Source organism: Humulus lupulus, chromosome 6 (assembly GCF_963169125.1).
Source record: "Humulus lupulus chromosome 6, drHumLupu1.1, whole genome shotgun sequence".
Taxonomy (NCBI): domain Eukaryota; kingdom Viridiplantae; phylum Streptophyta; class Magnoliopsida; order Rosales; family Cannabaceae; genus Humulus; species Humulus lupulus.
The window spans coordinates 114,410,833-114,418,097 of NC_084798.1; the positions used below are offsets into that span (position 1 = coordinate 114,410,833).

Sequence of the window (7,265 nt, forward strand, 5' to 3'; positions counted from 1 at the left end):
AATGAAAATAATTCTAAAAAATTATTATGAATAAAAGTTAAACTTATATAAAAATTATCAATTTCACTTTTTAAAAAAAAAAAAAAAAAAAAGAGGTTTTCATAAAAATATTTTTCACATAAACTTATAGGCAAAAGTGTTCTTGTTATGAAAAGTATAATTTTTGTTACAAGAAAAATTGACTCAATAATTAAAGACAAAGCTTAAAAATTATTCGTATTTTTAAGAGAATTAAATTCAAACTCAATCAAGATTTTTATCATTGAAAATGAAAAATATCACAATTTTTTTTTTATTTTGATTTTTTTTTAACAAGACAAACAATATATATATATTTTTACAAAACAACACAAAAATTAATGAAGTTTTTTTTTTCCAAACAAACCACACAAAACACAATAAAACAAAAATTAACACAAAACATAAACACAATAAAACATACTCTCCTTAGTGATAATAACCATATAAACTCGATACCCCCAAACATAATTTAAACATTGTCCTCAATGTGTTAAACCACAATTATAATTTGAAAAGTAAAAGAGGCTAGAATTTAGAATAGTCATACCTCGATATAGTGCATCGCCAAGAGAGTAAAAGATACAACAAACAAAAATTAAATCACACATAAAACAAACAAAACAAATAAACACAAGTTATCAAGATCAATAGGAATCAAAGAGCTTGGTAAACAGGGTCCTCAAGGAGGATCTCATCCACTTCATCGGTTTTTAATTCTAAAAATGGTTTTAATTTTTGTCCATTAACTTTTAAAATATCACCATTGTTAGGATTTTCAATTTCGATAGCTCCGCGTGGAAAAACAACTCGAACAATATAAGGACCAGTCCACCTAGAGCGTAATTTTCCCAGGAATAAATGCAAACGAGAGTTGTATAAAAGGACTTTCTGACCTAAATAAAAATATTTTCTCAAAATATTTTTGTCATGGTAAAATTTCATACGATCCTTATGTTTTTTTGAATAGTCATAAGCATCATTCCTAATTTCGTCTAGCTCATTCAGTTAAAGTTTTCTTTTCTCACCTGCCTTGTCTAAAGAAAAGTTTAACTGCTTAATTCCCCAAAAGACTCTATGTTCTAACTCAACAGGTAAGTGGCACGCCTTCCCATACACAAATCTGTAGGGTGACATGCCAATGGGCGTTTTGTACGCGGTACGATACACCCATAATGCATCAGTGAGTCTTAAGGACCAATCTTTCCTAGTTGAATTCACAGTTTTTTCTAAAATATGTTTAACTTCCCTATTAGACACTTCAACTTGACCACTAGTTTGTGGGTGATCGTGATATGGTGTTGAGACTTTATGTGTAATGTCATATTGTTTCATCAAATGTTCAAATGGCTTATTACAGAAGTGTGTACCGTTATCACTAATGATAGCACGTGGTGAACCAAAATGAGAATATATATATTCTTTCAAAAACTGAAGCACAACTTTGTGGTCATTAGTGTGGCATGCAATAGCTTCAACCCATTTAGACACATAATCAACTCGAACAAGAATATAAAGATTACCAAAAGAGTTAGGAAATGGTCCCATAAAATCAATGCCCCAAACATCAAATATGTCAATAATAAGAATAGGATTTAAAGGCATCATGTTTCTTTTAGTTAAACTTCCTAACTTTTGGCAACGTTCACAAGCTTTACAATAAACATATGTATCATGAAAGATAGTAGGCCAATAAAAACCACATTGTAAAACTTTAGCAGCTGTTTTCTTACCACTAAAATGTCCTCCACATGCATGATCGTGACAAAAAGATATGATTTTAGATTGGTCACAATTTGGAATGCATCTTCTAATTATTTGATCAGGTCAGTATTTAAATAAGTAGGGATCCTCCCAAATAAAGTTTTCACCTCAGAATAAAATTTAGATTTATCATGCTTAGACCAATGAGATGGTATTTCTTTAGTGACCAAATAATTAACAATATTAACATACCAAGGCAAGAAAGAAACATGCATCAATTGTTCATCACGAAAAATTTCAGTGATAGGAGTGGAATCATGTATAGTTTCAACAACTAGTCTAGATAAATGATCAGCAACAAAATTTTCAGATCCCTTTTTATCACGTATTTCTAAGTCAAATTCTTGTAAAAGTAGGATCCAACAGATTAAACGGGACTTAGCATCTTTTTTCAACAAGAGATATTTTAATGCGGCATGATCAGAATAGACAATAATTTTATATCCTAACAGATAAGACCTAAATTTCTCCAATGCAAAAACCACAGCAAGCAATTCTTTCTCGGTTGTGGAATAGTTTAATTGAGCATCTTGTAAAGTTTTGCTAGCATAGTAAATTACATGAGGTATTTTTTCAAGTCTTTGTCCTAAGACAAAACCTATAGCATAATCAAAATCATCACACATTATTTCAAAATGTATTTTCCAATCAGGGGGTCGAATAATGGGTGCAGTAGTCAACAAATCTTTCAATTTCTCAAAGGCAATATGGCAATCATTATTAAAGACAAAAGCATTTTCTTTTCCAAGTGAATGGCATAAAGGCCGAGAAATTTTGCTAAAGTCTTTTATAAATCTTCTATAAAAACCGACATGGCCTAGGAATGATCTAATTTCTTTCATGGTTTTAGGTGGGGGAAGTTTTGAAATAAGATCAACTTTTGCTTTATCAACTTCTATTCCCTCAGATGAGATTACATGACCTAAAACAATTCATTTTTTAACCATAAAATGACATTTTTCCCAGTTAAGCACAAGGTTTTTCTCTTTGCAACAAATTAAAACAAGCGAAAGATGGTGCAAACATTCATCAAAGGAAGAACCAAACACAGAAAAATCATCCATAAACATTTCAAGAAATCTTTCAACCATGTCTAAAAAAATTGAAATCATACACCTTTGAAAAGTCGCAGGTGCATTGTATAATCCAAAAGGCATGTGACGATAAGCAAAAGTTTCGAAAGGGCATGTAAATGTAGTCTTTTCTTGATCTTCTGGGGCAATGGGGATTTGGTTATATCCCGAATACCCATCAAGAAAGCAATAATATGCATGGCCAGCTAAACGTTCAAGCATTTGATCAATAAAGGGTAATGGAAAATGGTCTTTTCTAGTAACATTATTCAGCTTCCTATAGTCTATGCACACTCTCCACCCCGTTTGTACTCTAGTAAGAATTAATTCATCTTTCTCGTTTTCAACAACTGTGATCTCAGACTTCTTAGGTACAACTTGAACTGGACTAACTCGTTGACTATCAAAAATAAGGTAAATGATACCTACGTCTAATAATTTTATGATCTCTTCTCTAACTGCTTCTTTCATATTAGGATTTAGCCTTCTTTGACATTCTCGAGAGGTTTTAGCATTCTCTTCTAGATGGATTCTATGCATACATATGGATGGGCTAATTCCTTTAATGTCTCCAATGGTCCAACCTATGGCTTCTTATGTTTTCTAAGGACATCTAACAATTTATCTTATTGTTCTTTATCTAAAGCGGATGCTATGATAACAGGTAAGGTTTCAGACTCTCCTAGAAAAGCATATATTTAATTTTTTGGCAAAGGTTTAAGGTCTAATTTTGGAGACTCGGAAATTGATTGAACGTGATCTAAGGATGAAAAAGGTTCAACTTTGGTTTCATTTAAGGGTATAGACTCTGTTGACCCACGATTTGGCCAACTGACACGGAGTCAAAATATGAATGATATGGACGAATATAAAGAAAGTAATATAATGACGAAAGTAAAGAAAACACAGCAATTTATAGTGGTTCGGCCCCAGGATCTGGTAATGACCTACGTCCACTTAGAATTATATTGATATGAAATCAGAAGTGTGATCAGAGAACTTGGGTTCAATGAGTTTCAGCACTTCACCAAAAGCAATACAAGTTTTCTAGGAGAAATTCTATCTCTCTATGATTTTCAGCCCAAAAAAGTCCCCTTCCCTTGAGCTATATCTTGCTATTTATAGGCTCAAGGAGGGTTACAGAATATTGTTGCAGATATAATCCCTTGAATGGTGGGATATTCAGAAGATTGCATGAGATAAATTCAGGATTCACAAAGATCTTCCCATAAATGTTGCTCTTCTAGCGAAACCACCGACCAGACTGGTCGTGGCAAAGATAGGCTTATCCTGCTTCTGGTGTGTCTCCTGGTCGATACTCTAGCAGATGCTTCCAGGTGTCAGCCACGTATCAAGAAAATATTCCCCACGTCACAAATGCTAATTTACCTGATAACAGACTCTAGCAAAGAATTCACATCATCATTAGAATCATCAACATGCAAGTCCATACGAAAGTATTTTTTACAAAAGTCAAGTAAGTCATTTCCATCATCTTCACAAATACTATCTATCATGTTAACTTCATGCACTTCCTCACACTCAACATATTTAACAACATTAAATACATTCAATTCAACAATCATATTTCCAAAAGATAATTTCAAAACACCATTACGACAATTTATGATTGCATTAGATGTAGCTAAGAATGATCTACCTAAAATGATAGGAATTTGAGCATGCATATTTTCCACAAGTTGAGTATCAAGAACAATGAAGTCAACAGGAAAATAAAATTTATCAACTTTTATAAAAACATCCTCGATAATACCTCTAGGAATTTTTACAGAATGATCGGCTAATTGAAGAGTTATAGGAGTAGGTTTTAGTTCACCAAGACCAAGTTGCTTATAAACAGAATAAGACAATAAATTCACACTAGCACCCAAATCAAGTAAAGCCTTGTTAATAAAATGATCACCAATAATGCATGAAGTTGTGGGACACCCAGGATCTTTATATTTAACAAGACTCTTATATTGAATAATGGAACTAGCTTGTTTAGTTAAAAATGCCTTTTTAGGAACATTAGTGTTTCTTTTAACAGTACAAAGATCCTTTAAAAATTTAGAGTAGGCAGGAATTTGTTTAATGACATCTAAGAAAGGGATATTGATACTAACTTGTTTGAAAACTTCTACGATGTCATTATAGTGGCTGCCTTTTTTAATTGGAAGTAATGTTTGTGGGAATGGGGCTTTTGGTATGAAAGGATGGATTGGAGTTTCCTTGTTTGAAGAGTCATTAGAACTAGAAGGCTGACTCTTTTCTTTTTCTTTTTCAACCTCGGGTATGTAATCGGGTTTGACAATGTTCTTTCCGGACCAAAGAGTTGAAATTGATTTGACTTCTCCATTATGACCAGACTTTCCTATCTCATATTGACCTTTTAGATTAGGGATAGGTTGACTAGGGAATGTTCCTTTTTCTCTATTAGCTAAAGCAGTAACGAGCTGTCCTACTTGTGTCTCGAGTTTGGTAATTGATTGCGATTGATTTTGTAGGATTTGTTGAGTGGATTGCATAAATTGTTGTAAAGTATCTTCTAAGGAAGGTTTCCTTTGTTGAGGATATGGTTGATTTTTTGGGGCATGAGTTTGTATTTCCGTATTGTATTGGTGCCCTTGATTCATTTGAGGTTGGTTTTGTCTCCATGAAAAGTTTGGATGATTTCTCCAATTTGGATTGTAGGTGGATGAAAATGGGCTATCGTTTGGTTTCCCATAATAAGCATGAAGATCATTGGCCTCCTCAGAAAATGCTTCTTGGTAGGAAGGACATGATTGGGCATTATGGCAAGCACTAGAACATATAGAACAAACCTCTTTTCTTTGTTGTATTGGAGAATTTATGGTTTGTCTTATGGCTAAAGCTTCTACTTTTCTCGCTAATTTGTCTAAGGATGTTCTTAAGTCTAATTCCTCTTTTACTTCATACCTTCCTCCTCTTTTTGGTGAATTAGTTGACCTAGACCTAGGATCAAAATAATTTCATTGTTGTGAATTGACAGATAAATCTTCAAGGGCATCCCAAGCCTCTTGTCCTTGAAATTTTAAAAATTATCCGGTATGCATAGATTGAATCATTTGACAATTAGGAGTCAAACCATCATAAAAATATTTTACAAGTCTCCATTTTTCAAAACCATGATGAGGACATTTTAATAATAAATCTTTAAATCTTTCCCAACATTCATAAAACTCTTCATTATCTTTTTGAAAAAACTCGGAGATTTCTCTCCTTAGACTATTAGTTTTAGACATAGAAAAAAATTTCAGCAAGAATTTATTATAAGTTGATCCCATGTAGTTATAGACCTCGTGGGAAGGGAATTTAACCAAGCTTTTGATTTGTCTTATAATGAAAAAGGGAACAATCTTAGTTTGACCGATTCATCAGAAATTTTTTAAATTTAAATGTTGAGCAAATTTCTAAGAAATCTTTGACATGCATGTAAGGATCCTCTCTATCTAACCCATAAAAAGATGACAACAATTGAATGATTGATGGTTTAAGCTCAAAATGGGTAGCAGAAGTTGTTGGAAGAACAATACATGAAGGAGCATTAGATGAAATGGGTGCAAAATATTCAAGCAAAGTTTTTTCAGGCACAACATTTTCTTCAACAGGATTAGCAATTGGTTCCATGATGCTCAAATTTTTACTAACACTTTCAATTTCAAACAAAGATAAACGCCTTTTTACTAATCAATTTTTAGAGTTACGTTCCCAATGATGCATACAATTTTCACAAACAAAGCAACAAAGATAATCTCAAACAAACAATTTTCTGATGTAGAAGATCAGTTAAAACCACAACCACAGAGCATACTTAGGATTTTTAGAGATTTCACCACAATATAATTCTTATGGTTTACTTGTCCCCATGCCTATTTGATTCCACTTACTCGCACACTACTAACAATTCCCCGAGGTTAATTAGTAGAGGTGGATTGGGAATTTTGTTCAAATTTCCTATAAGCAAAAATTGCTTATGGTGAAAGGAAAAGATTTATGTTTCTTTTTTTTTTCTCAAATATTTTTTTACAATTACACTAAAATATGATAAAAGAAATAAGGTAAAATTAAATAAGACTATAAAAATTAGATAAGACTAGGGAGGCATAGCATGCCATCAACCATAACAAAAATAAGGTAAAAATTAGGAGGCACAAGTGCCATCAACTAAAACATAAGATCAAAGACTAGGAGGCAAAATTTCCATCAACTAGCTAGGAGGCGAAATTTCCATCAACTAGTAACTTGCAAAAATAAATAAATAAATGAATAACAACAAGATAAATAAAGAAAATTACAACAAAGGTTAGGAGGCAAAAGTGCCGTCAACTAATAAAGAAATACAAGGAATAAAAAGTATAACAAAATTACAACAAAATTAGGAGTCAC

General features: G+C 32.5%; 1 non-coding gene across 1 annotated transcript; it reads left to right on the forward strand.

The window, feature by feature from the left end:
* The first annotated feature begins 5,999 nt into the window (after positions 1–5,999).
* On the forward strand, positions 6,000–6,106 carry LOC133787294 (small nucleolar RNA R71). Its single transcript, XR_009872324.1, has one exon. It is a non-coding gene; the product is annotated as a small nucleolar RNA R71 (small nucleolar RNA).
* Positions 6,107–7,265: the final 1,159 nt, after the last annotated feature.